At 35.0% G+C, this 19134-nt stretch overlaps 1 protein-coding gene across 7 annotated transcripts in view; it reads right to left on the bottom strand.

Annotated features, from left to right (window-relative positions):
- Window positions 1-19134, bottom strand: part of STS (steroid sulfatase) — a 192910-nt gene that overhangs the window by 132952 nt on the left and 40824 nt on the right. The gene's annotated exons all lie outside the window — the stretch shown is intronic.

The following is a 19134-nucleotide window of genomic DNA, read 5'->3' on the forward strand; positions in this document are numbered from 1 at the left end:
TAGAAGAACAACAAATTAAAAATCCCCAATTAAATACCAAATTGGAAATCCTGAAAATCAAAGGAGAGATTAAAAAATTGAATGTAAGGAAACCATTGAACTAATAAATAAAACTAGGAACTAGTTTTATGGGGTGGGGGAGGGATACTAAGAGAGATAAACCATTGATTAATTTGATTTTTAAAAAAGAAAGAAAATCAACTTGCTAGTGTCAAAAACAAAAGGGGTGAATTCACTACCAATGAAGAAGAAATTAAGACAATTATTAGGAGTTATTTGGCCAAATTATATGCCAATAAATTTGACAACATAAATTAAATGGACAAGTATATACAAAAATATAAATTACCCAGATTAACATAAGAAATAAAATACTTAACCCAATCTTAGAAAAAGAAATTGAATAAGACACAAATGAACTTCCTAAGAAAAAGTCCCTATGACCAGAGGGAATCACAAAGCAAATTCTACCAAACATTTGAAGACCAATTAATCCCAATACCTTATAAATTACTTGGAAAAATAGGTGGAATTCTACCAAACTCCTTTTATGACACAAATATGGTGCTGATAAATATACCAGGAAGAACCAAAACAGAGAAAGAAAATTGTAGGCCAATTTCCCTAATGAATATTGATACAAAAAAATAAATAAAATGCTAGCAAATAGATTATAGCAATATTTTCACAAGGATCATATGCTATGACCAGGTGGGACTTATACCAGGAATGTAGATCTGGTTCAATATTAAGAAAACCATCAGCATAATTGACTGTATCACAAAGAAAAGCAACAGAAATCATACTATTATCTCAATAGATGCAGAAAAAGTCTGACAAAATATAGTACCCCTTCCTATTAAAAATATTAGAGAGTATGAGACTAAATGGAGTTTACCTTAAAATGATTAAGTCCTATTTATCTAAAACTATCAGCAAGCATTAGCTGTAATGGGAATTAAGCTAGAAACCTTCCCAGTAAAATCAGGGATGAAGCAAGGATGCCCATTACCACCTCTATTATTTAATATTGTATTAGAAATATTAGCTATGGCAATAAAAGAGGAAAAAGAAATTAGAGCAATTAGAATAGGCAATGAAGAAACAAAACTAACACTTTTTGCAGAGGATATGTTATACTTAGAAAACCCCAGAGAATGAAGTAAAAATGACTTGAAATTATTGATAACTAGCAAAGTTGCAGGATACAAAATAAACCTACATAAATCATCAGAATTTCTATATATTACCAACAAAGTTCAGCAGCAAGAGATAGAGAAATTTCATTTAAAATAACAGTGAACAATATTAAATACTTGGGATTCTATGTGCTAAGAGAAACCCAGGAACTACATATATATAATAAAAATGATAACTCTACCTAAAAAAATGGATTAATTCAGTGGAATTCCAATCAAACTATCAAAACATCATTTTATAGAGCTAGAAAAATATAATAAAATTCGATTGGAAGAACAAAAGCTCACTGATATTAAGGGAGTTAATGAAAAAGTGGTCTAGCCATACCAAATTTCAAACTGTATTATAAAACAGTAATTATCAAAACAATCTGCTACTGGCTAAGAAATAGAGTGGTGGATCAGCAGAATACATAAGCACAAATTACATTATAGTAAATAGCCATAGTAATCTAGTATGTGAGAAACTTAAAGATCCAAACTTTTGGAACAAAAACTCACTATTTGACAAAAACTGCTGGGAAAACTGGAAAATAGCAGAGCAGAAACTACCAACATCTCACACTGTATACCAAGATTAAGTCAAAATAGGTACATGATTTTCACCTAAAGGGTGATATCATAAGCAAATTAAGTGAATAAGAATAGTTTATCTACCAGGTTTATGGATAAGGAAAGGATTTAGGACCAAAGAAGATAGAAAGAGCATTACAAAATGTAAAATAGATAATTTTTTTTGTTTTTTTTGCTTTGGGGAGGGCAATTGGGGTTAAGTGACTTGCCCAAAGTCATAGGACTAGTAAGTGTGTCAAGTGTCTGAGATTGGATTTGAACTCTGGTCCTCCTGACTCCAGGGCCAGTGCTCTATTCACTGTGCCTCCTAGCCACCCCAACAGATCATTTTGATTATTTAAAATTTATAAGTTTTGCACAAACAAAACCAATGCAACCAAAATCAGAAGGAAAGCATAAAACAAGGGGAAAATTTTTTGCAAGAACTATCTCTGATAAAGGCTTCATTTCTCAAATACATAGAGAACTGAGTTAAATTTATAAAATACAAGTCATTCCCCAATTGATAAAATGATCAAAGGATATGAACAGGCAATTTTCAGACAAAGAAATCAAAGCTATTTATAGTCATATGAAAAAAATGCTCTACTGATCAGAGAAATGCACATTAAAACAATTTCCACCTTATACCTATCAGAGGTATAATATCAGAGTGTCAACAGTTGTCAATAATTTGACAAAAAAGGAAACTGTTGGCTGTTGGAGGAGATGTAGGAAAACTGGGATCATAATGCATTATGATTGGTGGAGGTATGAACTGATTCAACCATTCTGGAGAGCAATTTGGAACTATGCCCAAGGGACTCTAAAACTGTGAATACTCTTCCATCTAGCAATACCACAGCTAGGTTTATCACAAAGACATTCAGAAAAAGGGAAAAGGACCTATTTGTACAAAAATATTTATAGCTGTTCTTTTTGTGCCAGCTAAGATTTGGAAATTAAGGGATGCCCATTAATTGGGGAATGACTAAACAAGCTGTGGTATATGATTGTATGGGAATATTATTGTGCTATAAGAAATGAAAAGCAGGATGATTTCAGAAAAACCTGGAAAGACTTACATGAATTGATGCATAGTGAAGTGAACAGAACAAGGAGAATATTGTATATAGTAACAGCAACACTGTTCACTAATGAAATGTGAAAGACTTGGCTATTCTCAGCAATACAATGATCTGAGACAATCCCAAGAGACTATGATAAAACATACTATTAGCCTCCAAAGAAAGAACTGATATTGACGGAATACAGACTGAAGCATGCTATTTTTCATTTTCTTTTTTGTTCTTTTATTTGAGTCTTCTTGTACAAAATGACTAATATGGAAATTTTTTACATAATTGCAAATATATAACCTATATCTGATTGCTTACCATCTCAGCAAGGGGGGAGGGAATGGAGGGATGGAATTTGGAACTCAAAACTTTAAAAAAATATTTTTAAAAATTTAAATAATAAAATAAATTATATTACTTCAGAATATTATAGCACATAGTTATCAGGGCAGATAGAACAACCTAAGAGTTTCCTAAACCATTCATTCCTTTTTTGTTGTTGTTGTTAACAGTACCATTCTTAATCTAACAACATCCAGACTATAGGACAAATTGCTTAATTGTTTCTCTAACAACATAGCTAATACAATTGCTTACCAAATTACACAACATAATAAAATTAGAAATTTAACAATACTCTAAACAGTATCATGTATTTAAAACTTGAAACAAAACCCATTACCAATCAGGCGACCTTAATTTAGTTGAATGCGCTTCCAAATTACCTTACATGGAAAATTAGGCATCTCATCACCTTTGGCATTTGTATACTGATAACATCTAGATTTATAATCGCTGATGGTAACATTTTAATTTCTAAACCTCAATACTCAGTACTTTTAAAAAAAAGATTACTATCCATAAATTCATATATGTCCCTTTTTTTCCTTTTGGACTGGTGGTAAAAATTCCCAGCTCTGATTCCCAGTTCCATATAAATTTTTGCTCTACTTCCTTAAAAGAGCTGGGATCCCATGCCTCTACCTCGGAGACTTGTCAGATAAAGAGCTGCCCACATAAAGAGCATTCCAGCTCCCCATGCCCATCCTCCTAAGAATTTCAAGCAGCATATACTATAAAATACACATAAAGTTTTACAGTTTAAATTCACGCCTGTTATTATTATCAGGTTAGCTTAAAATGTGCTGGGCTAAAATATCTTTTTTTTAGTTAAATTGTATGTTTATTTTTAGTTTATATCATTCATTTCCACAAGATTTTGAGTTACAAATTTTCTTCCCCTACTCACCACCCCAAAACAGCAATCCCACTAGATACCACCTCCCCCAATCTGCTCTCTCCTATATCCTCCCCCAAACCCCCTCTGACTTTCCAGCAGGGCAAGATGAATTTCTATACCCCAGTTGGGCTAAAATATCTTAAGACTCTAAATTGACCTAAGGCTTTTTGGCCCAGACAGTAAGACCTAAGGAATTTGATTTAATGCAGATAGAGCCTGTTTAATGCCTGTTTCCAGGGCAGAAATTTTGAGGGCTTTCACAGTACTACTTAAATGACAATTAGATAATTGAACAGTACAAGGAAACATTTAAAAATTTTATACAATAATTCCAAATCCCAATAACCAATATCTTTAACATATTCAATATTTATGCATTGTTAGAATTAACAAGGTCTTCCTAAAGATTTACCCTGAAATGTAGGTGTGATGGAGCAATGGGACCCGGACCCCTAAAAGGAAAAGACCTTGTGTTTGGGACCTGGACCCCTGAAAACCTCTTATCTTTCCCACACTGGTGTAAGACTGTCTTTGCCTTGAACTTTCCCATAAGGGCGTTTAGTCTAAGGCATCTGGCAAACCTATTCAATAATCCTTTGCAGATTTACTAAGAATTTTGCCTGCCTAACTAGTGTTATAATAAAACCTCTCTACTCTGACTATAAGACTTGAGTGGTCTAATTCTTTTAAGGCAGACCCCTATACCCTTGCATTTTGGGGTTCCCAGTACCCCAAATTGCAACAGGTAGACATGATTAACTAGGAAATTATCTAACCTTACTCTTAGACCATAGCTGGTTACAGACTGATTTGTAAAAATCTTTTCCTTTGCAATTTCTAGTTCTTAATTGAAGTAAAATCACTGCACTAACCAAGAGGCTAAATCCTGAAATCTCAAAATATTGACACCATAACTCAGTTACTAATCTGTTACTGATCATTGTATTTTTTTACATCAGTCTTTTAACAATTAAATCCATAACCCAAAAGAATTAAAGAATTCACATTTCTAACAATCTTTCTAATTAATGTTAGGCATTCTCTTTATAACTTCAAAAATCACAAAACTAGGTTAACTTATCTTAAAACCACACAGTTAACAAGTTTCTCATATAGTATAATAACAATAAATAATAAATTTCACTTAGAATGAGACCAGAATAAATTCAATTACACCTAGATCTATTTTCCAAATGTTATCATACAGAACCTCAATTTATAATTTCAATTATTAGTATTATATTTTACACAAAGACTACTTATTACTTAATCCCAATTGTCCTGCCTTCCCCAAAGAAGAAAAAAAAAAGACTATTTATTCCAAGCATTGCATATTATGGGATTCACTATTCCCAGCTAATCTACTGGCAAAGATTTTAAGGCGACAATATAGAACAAGAGGGGCTAGAAGGACGTGGTATCATCCATTTTGATTCCTTCTAACCCTCTATAACTTTCTCTATTGACGTTCAAATTAAATTACAAAATTTTCATTCTCTATCTTTCTACTTAAAACAAAATCAAACTTCCTCACACCCTCTCAATTAGCTTAAACCATCTGAAGGTGCCACAAGGGCATACAGAGACACTAAACAGGGACAGGAAGGGCTTGGAATACATGGACTTGCTGCTGCCCACTCGCTGTATGTGCAGGGTTATGTCCCCCCTTTGTACCTATACCTTCTTATCTCCCTTCCAGATCTTTGCTCAAGCCTTTATTTCTCTTTCCTAATCTTTCAAACCCATTACTCAAACTAGCCCATTTTCCTTTACATTTCAACCATATCCCAGGCTGCACTTTAATACTATTATTAAACCAATGTCTTACAACAGCCCTACTTTCCCAAGCTATGGAGTTAACTTCAACCCAGGTTATTCTCTTCGTTAATTCTGCATATCACAAAATTCAGGAGTTCTCTAGGAGATCAAAGAACTTCAAATCTTCCATTCTCTCAAAAGACACAATATAGAAACAAGTTTGTGGGGCAAATTCTTTTTAAAAAATCCATTTAGATGTTTTTAGTGATTACAAACACTTTTAGGAGACATGCAGTGGCTTATGTTCCTTCTGTTTCTACTGAAACTCAAGAGTGGGATTCTGGCTGTTCTGCAGTCCCTTTAACAAAAGGGCTTGAGGGGCAGCTAGGTGGCACAGTGAATAGAGCACTGGCCCTGGAGTCAGGAAGACCTGAGTTCAAAGCTGGCCTCAGACACTTAACATTCACTAGCCATGTGACCTTGGGCAAGTCACTTAACCCCAATTGCCCAGCCTTCCCCCCTCCAGAAAGCAAAACAAACAAACAAACAAAAAAAACCCCAGAAAAACTCAAAAGGGCTTGACGGCCTTAACACAGTTTTCCAAATTAAAATCATACTCACCCTCACTTTTGCTCTTTACCTTTTAGAATCTGGAAAGAGTTAACACAATTTACAAATCGGGAGATTTCTCTCATACCCTTCACTAACATTACTTATTAAAAAAATCCATTTTTACAATGTTAATATGCATTTTAAACAAATTACTGAAATCTTAAAGTGATCGCATTTAAGGTTATGATATAAAATGCCTGATCAAAGTGTCTTATAGGACAAAAAACACATTTGAGTTTTAAACACATTACCCTGATTGTCAGATATATTGGGGGCTAGGGGAAGGAAGTGTAGGGAGAGGAGAGACAGTTCTCTAGGTTCATTTAAACACAATCTACAAACTCGAGCTTTGGGATCTAATAAAACGCAAATTCACCTAACTTTGGAGTAACAAAAAACTTTCTTAGCTTTCCCTCCTCAGCCCTAGCTATCTTTGGGTTGCTTTGTCTAGATCTTTATCAGTATAAAGCTGTTGCTAGAGCTTCCTCCAAAGGGAGGGAAAAAACTTGGGGTTTTTACTCAGAGAGAAAGATTCCTTCTCTGATTCCACATCCCAAACTAACTCCTGGGAGTTTCACCCTGTTTTTTTAATTCCCTTACTTAACAAGCTAATCAAGGAACAGAACCCTTAGTGACCCAGAAAGCAAAAAGCTGAGATTAAAATTACTTTCTTTCCTTGCTTTACGATCTCACTTTACCTGACAGCCAGAATTTTTTGACACAACACTGCCTAAAAACAGTAAGAATGGGGCTTCAAGGCCCTCTTGGGCAGTTTTACACACCTCTGCACTTTTACTTAAAGAGTTCCTTTCACAAATACACCGCTTAATTTAATATGTAACCCCACAAGTTTGAAAGCAAGGACTGTAGCTTTTGAGATTCTCTCACAGCAGGATTTCTCTTTTTGAAACCATAGTACTGAAAGAAATTTGAAATATACTGCTGGTACTTTTGGGGTTTACCAAGCAATTGGTTTCATAAGCTGAATATCCATAACATCCTGAATTTCCCAGGTGGCCCTTTACTGTGTACACAGGTTTCTCTCTCTCACTCCTATATAGCTTGCTTCAAAAGATCTTTATCAAATAGACATATCTACCTGATGATTGCCTCCCTGTGAGACTGAAAATTAGAAAAGAGCTGCAAGCACAAACACTGAAAATAGACACACACACACACACACACACACACACACACACACACACACACACACACACACACACACACACACACACACACACACACACACACACACACACACACACACTTGCCCAGATAAAATTTACTTACTGGTAACAGGGAAAGTCAAATCACGGTTAGTATCCCAACAAAGAACTCTGCTTGATGAGAAACTCTCCACATGGGCCCTACTGAGGAGAGCCCCTTGTTAAGAATCTAAAGTGAAAGGCTGGTCCCTTCATGGTTTTTCCCACTCTAGATTAAATTCCTTGCAAGGATGGGTGGAGCCTGGCCAAGATCTAGGAGAGTTAATTCAATCTTATTATTACTACTGTCCTACAAGAAAACTGAACTGAAAGTCAGAACATTGGAAGAGGGGGGAGCAGTGAATCTCCCCAAGAAATTGGTTATTAATTAAAAATCATTTCTCACACACTGATCAGAGCACTTAAATCTTCCTTGTAATGTTGTGGTTATTGCATAAATTGTTCTCCTGCTTCTACTCACTTTACTCTGCAACAATTCATATAAGTTTTCCCTGGTTCCTTTGGCTCCTTTCATCATTTCTTATAGCATATGAGATTTCATTATATTCATATACTATAATACAGTTGGCCACTGACCAATTTTCATATTTTGTTTTCACTTTGTTCTTTTCTACAACAAAAAGTGCTCCTATAAATATTTTTGGAAACATGAGTGCTTGCCCTATTCTTCTAATCTCTTTGGGACATATGCCTAGGAACTGTATTGATAGGTTAAAAATTACGCACAGTTCAGTGACTTTTGGGATACGATTTCAAATTACTTTCCAGAACTGCTCGAGTGATTCACATCTTGACCAACACAGCATTTAGTATGCCTGTCTTCCCATATCACCCTCAAAAATTATAACTTTCTTTTTTGTACCTTTGCCACTCTGGCAGCTGTGAGGTAGAATCTTGGATTTTTGTTTTAATGTGCATTTCTCTTATATTGGTCATTTGGAGCATTCCTTACCCCTGCCCCCAATAATTCTCAATAAAGCTGGAATGTTTTCCCTTGAGAATTGACTAGTCGTAGTTTTTAACAATATATATATATATATATATATATATATTTGGGAATGATTCTTGTTCTTACATATTTATATCAATTTCCTATATATTTTGGATATTATAAGCTTATCAGAGAAATTTGCTTTGGAGACTTTTTCCCAATTAATTGTTTCTCTTCTAATTAAATTACATTATTTTTGTTTATGTATATTTTTCAATTTTGTTTAATCAAAATTACACATTTCTCTCTCTCTTTTACGATCAAGAGCTCATGCCCTCTCAATAGTTGTGAAAGATACTTTCCTTTCTCCTTTAGTTTGTTTATACTATGACTTTTTATACTGAAGTCACCTGTCTCTTGGTGCTTACCCTGCTGCACCGTATGAAATGTTGATCTAAATCTAATTTTTTTCTAGAATGCTTTCCAAGTTTCCCAAACATTTTTGTTAGAGTTCTAGCTGTAGGGTTTCTGCTCTTGTTTATAAAACACTATGCTACTATGTTTAGCTGCCTCTGGATGTTGCTTATGTGCCAAATCTGCTTCATTGCTCACGTTTTGTATTTTTTAATCAGTATCAGATTATTTTAATGAGTATCACTTTGTAGTACACTTTGAGGTAGTAGTGATAGGCACTTTTTCTTCCTATTTTTTTTTAATTTTCATGTGCTTTTGTTGTTTGTTTCTAGTTATTTTCTGTATACTCATACACAGTGGTAGGTTGCTAAAATGTTTAACAACCAGCTTTCTGGGGTTAAAGTATATATGCATGATATATTTTAGGCTGAATTTGCATTATTAGCATTTTCTCCATTACTTTCTTAAGTCTAGACTATCAACAAAACAATAAATCAAGTCCTGGTTTGTAGCATTTACAAGTCTGAGGTGGATATGCTCACACTAAAAATTTTAACAATTGGCTCCTCAAAGATAAACTGATTCCAGTTAAATATGTACATAGTGTTTCCCTTGGTAGAATGTAAGTTCCTTTTAGTCAAGAATTTTTTGCTTTTTTACTTCTCTGTCTCTAGCAGAGGGATTGTCTCATTTTTGCCTTTGCATCACCAATATAGTGCGAGGCAAACAGCAAATGTTTAATAAATGTTTATTGCTTGATTCACAACTTAAAAGAATAAAGTTGAGAATTCTGATGAATCTTGAAGTTTTACCTCTAAATATTTACATATAGGACAACTAAAAAAATTTCATTGAATTATGAGATTTCTAAGACAGAGCAAAACAAGAAAAATTCACTGAATTTTCATCTATTAATATACAAATATGAGAAGGATACCACCAGAGAAACGTATGGCCAGAAAAAAAAAAAGATAGTAGTTATTGGAATAACCAGTTGACAAGGGGTAATCAAGGGGCAGTTTACATGTTTCACTGGTTTCCATACATCAAAAGAATCAGAAGAAAGTCTTCAGCACTTTAAAGAAACGATCCATTGGCAAATTTGTGGACAAGAGTCACAAAGCTATGTGATAGAGGACAGGCTGTCATATATATAATGGGAAAGAGTACTCGCAATTATGAAATAATAGATCCATCAGATTACTGGTACCCAATATGTGGGCCCCACAGCCTGGGGTAGGAGGTTGAGATTGAGATGAAATTATTGAAAGGGGCCCTTTTGGTTAAGTAAATCAATGTAAAAAATATGCAAATGTACGTTCCATAGGGGGCTACTAGGTGGTACAGTGGATAAAGTACCAGGCCTGGAATCAGGAAGACCCGAGTTCAAATTTGACTTCAGACACTTACTAGTTGTGTGATCCTAGGCAAGTCACTTAACCTTGTTTCCCTCAGTTCCTCATCTGTATAATGAGATGAAGAAGGAAATGGCAAACCACTCCAGTATCTTTGCCAAGAAAATCCCAAAGAGGGTCATGAAGAGTCGGACATGACTAAAAAACGACTGAATAACAACTGAACCTTCCATAGACAAAATAAATCATATTTCCTGCATATTTTATAGTAATATTTTTCAAAAGTAAATTAGATGTTGTGATTAGTAAAATACAAATTCATAGTAGTATATTATATATATACACATATATTCTTAATCAACATATCTACTACCATGTGAAAGTCTGTAAGATTTGTTGACATATTTAAAAATGCTTGAAAATATTCACTTAGGGAGTTATATATTGTGGATAAAAGTAGAAGGTTGTGATTATGTAAACCAGATAATTATTGAAAAAATAATCAAATAAAGCTTTTAGAAAAGTTAGGGAATGAAATAGAGAGAGGAAGAAGAGTAAAATGGAAACACTACTAAATTTGGAGACAGAGAAGCTGTATTTAATACTAGCTTTCCTATTTACTACCTAAACTTGGGTAAATCACTTGCGTTTTTTGGGCCTCCATCTCTTCCTCTAAAAGAAGGGAGTTATACTAGACAATTTCTAACGTCCTTATTGCTTTAAACTTACAATCCTATGAAGCAGAGAGTACAGTGTAGCTATCCTCTGCTAGTGACATCAACAGATGCCCTGGACCACAAGTTAAAAAAAAAAAGCAGAGGAAAAGGATATTTTAAAGCCCCTGCTGTGATATTTATTTACATTAAGTTATTGCCTTGAGTGCATAACAGAAGGCCCCTAGAACTATGATACAGTGAAATACAGTACTAAAGATTATCTCCATGATCAGGTGGAAATCAACACCAGCAGTTAATTGAAATGAAAAAGGTGATTGTCATTTGAGCTCATTAAAAGGCAGGCCCAAGGTGTTATAATCACAATCATTAACATCACGAAAGCAAAACAACCATTTATTTAGCATCAACTATCTGCAAGAACTCCTAGCCAAGGATATTTAGAAGTGTTATAAAATAAGGGAAAAGTAGCAGTGCCACCAGGGAAAAATTTATGTCAACAGCTCTGGTAAACAAGTGTAAGTATACAGGTGTAGCCATTCCCCTCACTGTAATTCATTACCCAAGGGAGTTGCCAACATAGGAAAAATATTCAAGCTCATTCAGAGCTTAGGCATAGCTGCCTGGGGTCACCTGGCCTCAGTCAGTGCCACTGTGGGACAGTGACTAAAAGCACTGAATAAAGGACAAAGGTTAAACTAATCATGATGGTCAATAGCAATCAATACTTGTTGGTCAATTTGTTCTGGGAGCATCACAACAGATTTATAGAATCATTTTCTCTCTTCATAGAGCAACCAACCAAAGGAAACAGTTATCTGACATAAAAGGTTTACTTATCTAAATATACATTTAGTATGTAAAATATTTTGGAAAAAGGCAATACTGACTCTTCTGGCTTTCAGATTTTTCAATAATTTCTGCTGTCTCTTTCTTCTCTTTGATTGAATTTCAGTCATTCAATAAGCATTTGTTAAGTGCCTACTATGTGTTGGGTACTGTATTTAGCACTGGGCATACAAAGGAAGGCAAGACAGTCCCTTCAGGAAGGAGCTCACAGTCTAGTGGGGAAGATAATGTGGAAACAACTATATACAAACAAGATATATACAGGATAAATTGAAGATAATCAACAGAGGAAAGGGATTAACATTAAGGGAGAACAAGAAAACCTTCTCATAAAAGATGGCATTTCAGTTGGGATTTAAAGGGAACCAAGGAAAACAGGAGGCAAAGATGACAAAAGGGGGAAGAATTCCAACTATCCAAGACAGAGAGTAAGAATGCCTAGCGTCTAGAAATGGGATGTCTTCTGCAAGGAATTGCAAGGATACCAGTGTCCCTAGATCACAGAAGATATGCCAGATAGTAGTAATGTCTAAGAAGACTGAAAAGGTAGGAAAGGAACAGGTAATGAATGACTTTGAACACCAAAGAGAGAATTTTATATTGATCTGGGAGGAAAGAGGCAGCCACTGGAATTCACTGAACGTAATAGGGGAGTAGGATAACATGGTTAGACCTGTGCTTTAGGAAAATTACTTGGATAGCTCGATGAAAGACTACTAGAGTAAGGAGAAATCAGATATAAGTAGACTGAATTAGCAATCTACTGGAATAATTCAGGTATAGAAGGTCTGCACTACAATGGTAACAGAGGAGAGCCAGGGCATGTATGAGATGCTATGAATGCAAAATTCATGAGACTTGGAAACGAGTTGGATATGGGGGAGAGTAAGAGAGAGTGAAGAGTCAAGGATTATACCAAGGTTTCAAGCTTGAGTGACTGGAAAGACGCTGGTGCCCTGGAAAGTAATGTCACGAAGGCAAAATCCACAAAACTTAGCAACAAATATGAAGAGAGGTGAAAGGACGAAGGTTCAAGGATAACTCTAAGGTTACTGGCCTCTGTTGTGACTCATCAAGATATTCTAAGTCTCAACAGTGCATGTTCACTAGCTATTTCTCATGCCTGGCATTCTCTCCTTCCTCATCTCCTTCTCTTGGCTTCCCACAAATCTCAGAAAGTCTCACACTCTGCCAGTCTTTCTGAGTCTTCTTTAATAATCTTAGTGATTTCCTTCGGATATTATCTTGTTTGTATGTCGTTGTCCGCATGCTGTCTCTCCCATTAAACTGTGAGTAAGAGTAAGAACATTTTTCTTTTTACCTTTCTTTGAATTTCCTGTGCTAAGCACAGGACTTAGGCACTCCATAAATAATTGTTGATTTGGTGTGAATATCCAAAGGTCCTTGATTAAATCCTTGATCATCCCATATAGGAAAAAAAAATTTTAAGTAATAATAATTAGTATTTTTTAAAATTTAGAAATAACAAAAGCTAATTTTCTTGGGAGAGCAATGGAATGGAAACAAGCCAACATTTACAAACATTCAATAAGCTTTTTTTTTTCAAATTCATTAATTAGGATACTATTTTATCGTGAAGAACAATCACTTGTTAGTAGCAGAGAGTGGAAAGTATGCTGCTTGGGAGTCTGTCTACTTAGTTTAAGTGATGGCTCTAACTCTCCCTACCTGTGTGATCCTGGATTGTTCACTTAATATCTCTAAATTTCTGTTTTGTCATCCATAAAATGAAAGAGGCAAAAAAGAAATTTAATACCTACCTCACAGGGCTATTATAGAAAGTTACTTTATTATTTTTTTTCTAGCTCTATAAAATAATTTTTGGTAGTTTGGTATAGCACTGAAAAGTAAATTAATTGCCATTTTTATTATATTACCTCAGCCCACCCATGAGCAACTGAAATTTTTTTCAATTATTTAGATATGATTTTATTTGTGTGAAAAGTGTTTTGTAATTGTGTTCATATAGTTCCTGGGTTTATTTTGGCAGGTAGACTCCCATATATTTTATATTGTCTACAGTAACTTTAAATAGAATTTCTAACTCTTGCTGGTGGCCTTTGTTAGTTACACATATAGAAATGCTAATGATTTATGTGGGTTTATTTTATATCTTGCAACTTTGCTAAAGTTGTTATTTCAAGTAGTTTTTTAGTTGATTCTCTAGGATTCTCTAAGTGTACCACCATATCATCAGGAAAGAGTGATAGCTTTGTTTTTTCATTGCTTATTCTAATTCCTTCAATATCTTTTTCTTCTCTTATTGCTAAAGCTAACATCTCTAGTACTCTATGAATAACAGTGATGATCATGGACATCCTTGTTTCACCTTTGATCTTATTTGAAATGCTCTTAACATAGGCCCATTACATATACTACTTGCTGATGATTTTAGATAGATGCTTCTTATCATTTTAAAGAAAACTCCATTTACTCCTATGCTCTCTCGTGTTTTTAATAGAAATAGCTATTATATTTTGTCAAAAGCTTTTTCTTCATATATTGAGATAATCATATGATTTAGGTTAATTTTGTTACTAATATGATCAATTAAGTTGATAGTTTTCCTAATATTGAACCAGCCCTGCAGTCCTGGTATAAATCCAACTGGTGATAGTGTATCACCCTAATGATAAATTGCTGTAATCTCTTTGCTAATGTCAGCACCATATTTATATCATAAAAAGAACTTGGTAGGACTCCTTCAAATATTTTACCAAATAGTTTATATAGTATTATAATTAATTGTTCTTTAAATGTTTTGGTAGAATTCACTTCTAAATCCATCTAACCCTAGTGATTTTTTCTTAGGGAGTTCATTGATGGCTTGTTCAATTTGTTTTTCTGAAATAGGGTTATTTAAGTGTTTTATTACCTCTTCTGTCAATCTAGGCAATTTATATTTCTGTAAATATTCATCCATTTCACTTAAGATTGTCAGATTTACTGTCCTACACTTGGGCAAAATAGCTTCTAATTATTGTTTTAATTTCCTCTTCATTGGCAGTGAATTCACCCTGTTCATTTTTGACACTGGTAATTTGGTCTTCTTTCTTTTTTTTTTAATCACATTAACCAAAGGTTTATCTATTTTATTGATTTTTCCATAAAACCAGCTTTTAGTTTTATTTGTTCAGTATTTTTCTTAACTTCAATTTTATTACTCTCTCCTTTGATTTTCAGAATTCCTAATCTGATATTTAATTTGGGGATTTTTAATTTGTTCTTTTTCTGGATTTTTTAGTTGCATGCCCTTGACTGATGCCATTGATTTCCTCTTTCCCTATTTTAATTATGTGAGAATTTAGAGAGATAAACTCTCTCCTAAGAACTGATTTGCTGTATCCTACAAGTTCTGGTATGTTGTCTCATTGTTATTGTATCTATGATTTATTGTTTGATCCACTCATTTTTTAGGATTAGATTATTTAGTTGCCAATTAATTTTTAGTCTATCTTTCCATGGTCCTTTATTACATGTTATTTTTATTGCATCATGTTCTGAAAAGAATGCATTTAACATTTTTTCCTTTTTGTGTTGGATTGTGAGGTGTTTATGCCCTAGTACATGGTCAATTTTTGTGTAGGTGTCATGTGCCACTGAGAAAAAAGGTATATTTCTTTCTATCTCCATTCAATTTTCTCCAGAGGTTTACTATACTTAACTTTTCCTAAAATTCTATTGACTTCCTTAACTTCATTCTTGTTTATATTGTGGTTAGATTTATCTAGTTCTGAGAAAGGGAGGTTGAGATTCCCTACTACTATAGTTTTGCTGCCTATTTCTCCCTGTAACTCACTTAACTTTTCCTCTAAGAATCTGGATGCTATACCACTTGGTGGATATATGTTTACTAGTATTGATATTACTTCATTTTCTATGGTGCCTTTTAGCAAGATATAGTTTCCTTCCTTATCTTTTTTACATATATATGTATATTCACTTTCCTAAAAGTCACAAGCACAATATCCCTAATAGAAAGCAATGCCTACAATAAATTAAGAAAATATGGATTCACACTAAGAAATAATCATATCTGACAATATAAACACCAACAGTATACTACTTAACTTATTAGTAATGATTTCCTTTGATAATTAATGAATCAATAAACATTCATTAAGAGCCTATCAGACACTTTGCTAAGCACTGGAGATACCAGAAAAAAATGGCAAATGACAGACCTTACCCTTCATGGAGCCTATAATATAAAGAACATTTCAGAAATTTATATGTACATATAGTCTACATATAGTCTATAAATATATATAATATATATTAGGCTCTCAGCACTTAAATATGGGCATAATATTACTAATAAAGAGAATATTCATTGAAATAATAATTCTTCCTAAACAGTTTATGATCACTAAATGGAAAAAATGAATTTTGGTAAGAAATCAATATCTTTGAGAAAAGTAATGAATTAGTAGCTCCAGATAAAAAAAAATCCAATAATTCTATGTTATATGGAGGCACATGTCAATTCGATATAAGACATTTTTAAGTTGTAGAACTGTGTAAAAAAAAAAGAAAATTCTTTGAAAAGTAATATGCTTCTCTTCACTAGAAGTTAATCAACTGGGTGATATTCTGACAAGTATGTTTTGGTGGGGAGAGGGTAGAATAGATAAACTTTAGGTCAGCTTCCAGCTTAACATCATATTAAAACATTTTTAGGCTGAGGTAGTGTGATAGAGGATAGAGAATTACACTGGAAGTCAGGAAGACATGTGCTCAGGTCCAACCTCTGAACCATATTGGTTATATCACCCTGGCAAAGCACTTAGCAGGGCCTTACACACAGTAGGTTCTTAATAAATGCTTGTTGGTGGGCCTAATAATTGACTCTCTAAGTTTAGCAATAATCTAAGGTTGTAATTTACAGAGTTGCCAAACAATGTTAGTTTAACCAGGGAGTTTCCCTATTACAATGAAATAACAGGTCTAGTCCCTATCTGTTAGATTGACATGGGAGTAAGCAATACATGCAAGTCAAAAATGGAAAATTATGTAAATTTTTTTGTGACACTTCTTTACAATGTTCCTTTCATAACAGACCATAAAAAAGGGTTTTTCTTTTATTTTTTGGGGGGCGGAGGCAGGGGTGAAGGCAAGGCAATTGGGTTTAAGTGACTTGCCCAAGGTCACACAGTTAAAAAGCGTTTTTTGGGGGGGGCAGAGTCAACATGGTGGAGTAGAAGCAGGACCACTGCTCCGGCTTCCACCTTCCCCAATCCATGTAAAAAAGGGATTGTAAACAAGCTTTAGATCTGCAGAACCCACAAAATGACACAAAGAAGCTAACCTCCCACTGAGGACAGCCCAGTAGGCTGGCAGGAATTGGCCATGACAGTGCTCTGGGAGCCAAGCCCAGACCCACTCCGAGGCTTTAGCCCCAGGCGGGCCTGACCAGCTGCTGGCCAGAGGGACTCCAGATCAGCAGCAGCTGTGGCCATTTCCAGATTTATCAACACATAGATGTAAAGGACAAAGTGAGAGGTCAGTGCAGTCTGGACTTTGGGACCCAGTAAGTAGGAGTACGTGGCTTTTGCCCCCAGGGCGAGAAGCCGCCACCAGCACAGCTAGCCAGCACCACATGGCAGCTTCAGCTCCTGACCTGTAGAGTGTAGGAGAACCAAGCCCCACTCTGAGGGGTAATCATTCTTGCTTTAACCTGCTTGGATATGGATTGCAGTCGAGGGTGGAGGTCCTGGGGTGTGTGTCCAGCTTGCCAGAGCGTGTGGAGACCTCAGAGAGGGCACCCATCTAATACCTCCGGCAGCTGAGAAAACACCAGCATTTGGGAAAAAAGCTCCCCTGTCTGGTGGCAGAGTCCTACTGTGGCAAAAAGCCCAAAAGTCAAGTGACTGAGGGGTGACATGACCAGGCAAAGGAAACAAAGCATACAGAAGATTCCAACATTAGACTCCTATTTTGGGAACAAAAAGGAGCAAAGCATGGAACAGGAGGAAGACAGTGAAGTCAGAACTCCTGCAACAAAAGCTTCAAAGGAAAACCCAAGCTGGTTACAGGATATAGAGGACTTTAAGAAGCAGAAAAGAGAAGTGGAGGAACAATTGGGAAGAGAAATGACAACAATGAGGAAAATAATACCTTAAAAAACAGACTAACTCAAATGGCAAAAGAGGCTCAAAAAGGCAATGAGGAGAAGAATGCCTTAAAAAGCCAAATTTGCCAGATGGAAAAATCAGCTCAAAAGCTCAATGAGGAGAATCATGGCTTCAGAATTAGAGTGGAGCAAATGGAAGCTAATTACTTTATGAGAAATCAAGATGCTGTTAAACAGATCCAAACAAATGAAAGAATAGAAGGCAAGGTGAAATATCTCATGGGAAAAACCACTGACCTGGAAAATAGATCCAGGACAGATAATTTAAAAATTATTAGACTACCTGAAAGCCATGACCAAAGTAAGAACCTAGAAATCATTCTCCAGGAAGTTCTCAAAGAAAACTGCCCTGATGTTATAGAACCAGAGGGCAAAATAGAGGTTGAAAGAATCCTGAAATAGATCCCAAAAAGAAAACTCCTAGGAATATTATAGCCAGGTTCCAGAATTCCCAGATTAAGGAGAGAATATTACAAGCAGCCAGGAAGAAACAATTTGAATATTGTGGAAACACAATCAGGATAATCCAGGATCTGGCAGCTTCTACACTGAGGGATGGAAGGGCTTGGAATATGATATTCTGGAGGTCAAAGGAGCTGGGATTAAAACCAAGAGACACCTACCCAGCAAAACTGAGTATCATGTTTCAGGGGAAAATATGGTCATTCGGTGGAATAGAAGACTTTCGAGCATTCTTGCTGAAAAAACCAGAGTTGAATAGAAAATTTGACATTCAGATACAAGAAGCAAGAGAAGCATGAGAAGGCAAACAGGGAAAAGAAATCATAAGGAACTTATGAAAGTTAAACTATTAACATTCCTACATGGAAAACCAATAATTGTAACTTATGAAACTTTTCTCAGTAGTTGAAGGTAATAGAAATATATATATATATATATATATATGAGGGTATATGGGCATATGAATACCTATGTGAATGTGTATATATATATATGTTACAGATATACATAGATAGAGGGCACAGGACCAATTTAACAGGAAGGGATGATACTTAAAAGGTGAAATTAAGAGGTGAGAGAGAAATATAATGAGAGGAGATGGGGAGAGACAGAATGGGGTAAACTATCTC

Source organism: Petaurus breviceps, unplaced genomic scaffold (genome assembly GCF_028583685.1).
Source record: "Petaurus breviceps papuanus isolate PSGF00001 unplaced genomic scaffold, PetGlider_PUasm1.0 90849, whole genome shotgun sequence".
NCBI classification, from domain to species: Eukaryota; Metazoa; Chordata; class Mammalia; order Diprotodontia; family Petauridae; genus Petaurus; species Petaurus breviceps.